The sequence below is a fragment of the Acanthisitta chloris genome, unplaced genomic scaffold, assembly GCF_000695815.1.
Source record: "Acanthisitta chloris isolate BGI_N310 unplaced genomic scaffold, ASM69581v1 scaffold23279, whole genome shotgun sequence".
Lineage (NCBI taxonomy): Eukaryota > Metazoa > Chordata > Aves > Passeriformes > Acanthisittidae > Acanthisitta > Acanthisitta chloris.
This window is the reverse complement of record NW_008692274.1, coordinates 2,787-4,857: the sequence shown is the minus strand read 5'-3', so window position 1 is coordinate 4,857 and position 2,071 is coordinate 2,787.

Here is a 2,071-nt window from a genome sequence, read left to right as displayed (position 1 = left end):
TCCCAGGAAGTGCAGTGTGCTGGGAAAGAGGAAGTTATTTTATATTTGAATAATAAAACTCCCACCACCTTTTATCTCTGCCTAAACGATGATCCCTCTCTGCTACCACAGTGACACATCGCACCTGACAGCCTGGGAGCACTTCCAGTGCTGCTCACTGTGTCGGGGGCTGACGACCAGGATCAGAGCAGCATAGAACTAGACGCAGGGCCAGGACCTCTGCAGACTCACTACACCAAGCACAGAGCGCCAGGAGCGTCAGGATGAGGCCCTGGCTCCACTCCAATGTCCCCAGGGCAGTGTGTGCTGCCCAGGGCAGAGCACAGTTACGTTTATTTCTCCTCACACCCGCTTTTTGCTCGTTCCAGACCTCACCAAAACCCAACCCTAGGTCATGGACTCCTCTCACCCCAACCTTCTCCCTGTGCTCCTGCCAAAATAAGCAGATGCAACTCCTTGAGCAAGTCCTTCATTATGGGGCATTTTCCAGCCTTCCCTGTTTCCATGGTGCCTTCTGAGCCCCCACACTGTGCGGGACCCCCTGGCCCCAGTGCTTCAGGATGTGTGGCCATCCAGCACTGCAGGATGCCCAGATCCCAGATCCCAGGGATTTCCTCCAGGAAGCCCCATGGAACACAGCAATTTTGCCCAAAATAACTACACGGGAGCATTCCAGGTCACCAAGGGAAATGGGAAAGCACCCCCCAGGTCACGGCAGCCCCCAGGGCGAGCATCACCCTTCTCCCCCAGGGCCACCCATAGCCCCGTGACCAGCACCTGACTCCCCTGGGCCCTGCCTGCTGCGAGGGGGCTGTTGCTGAGGCTCCTGATGTGCAGAAAAACACAAATAAATTCAAATAAAGCTTTAAAATGATGCATTATTTCCAAAATAGAAAACCAGCCTATTCCCAGAATCCTTTAACATTTGGAGCAGGGCATTTTTCAGCCTGAACAACTTGCCAGACCCCTCGGGATGTCATTCCCAGGTGGGGGGTTGCTCTCACTGCACATGTGAGAGTGGGGGGACCACAAGAGAACCCACAGCGACGCCAAAGCAGTGACTGTCACCCTTTCCTGCTTTCGTTGTGCTATCACAGGGGCCTTTCCACCCCACAGGGATGCTCCCCATCATCTCTCTGGAACAGGGATGCCCCCACCACACCAGGGACTGCCTGCCCTCTATCCTCCCGGAGTGGGTAGATCCATGTCCGCCTGTTTGTGAAGCTGATGGTTATTCCAGCTGACACAAAGGGCAAAAGGAGGAGAATTTTCCTGCTCTGGATGGATGAATCTAAAAATCCACAGCCAGCCATGGCAGCTTTTAACATCCCTGACCTACATACCATGTGCTCTGAGAAAACAGGACCTCGGAGTCAGATGCTCCAGCAGCTCATTTCCATGCTGACAATGAGAAAAAATATCCCAGAGGCTGCAATTTCCCTCCTTTGCTTTGGGATGGGCTGTGAGGATGCCCAGGAATGGGTGCTAGAGATAAGCATCACCTGTGTGGAGCATGTTCTGGAGTCATGGGCAGAAATATTTGAAAAAAAATTTGAAATAAGTCAATTTTTCCCTGACCTTACATGGTGTTCCTGGCAGGTGGGCATGCCGAGATCTCTGGGACTGATACCATGAGCATCCCCCTCCCTCAAAAATCTCCCCATGGCATCACTTCATATAGCAATTGCCTAAAAACCTAGCGTTCCCCCAAAGCTGATTAATAGCTCAGGTTTAAGTCCACAAATTATGACTAACAGTCCCCAAAAAAGTCAGATTGCATGGAATTATGTTCAAGTAGAATTCCCACTGCCCGCGTGGCTGATGTTCATGCACCTGTGGGCAATGCTGGAATCTGGGGATCGAGTGCCTGGGACACAAATCTTAAAGCCTGGAAAGCCTTGGGAGCTGCCATGCTTGTGGTGTCCATGGGTGACCAGCTCACCCCTGCTCCAGATGGGATCTGTACCCACAAGTCCTTTTAGGGGCTACTGCTGGTGCTGGGAAAAGCCGTGGCTTTCCTATGCCCACCTTGGCTCTGCAGGAAAGTGAGTAGGACTGGGTATGGACACAC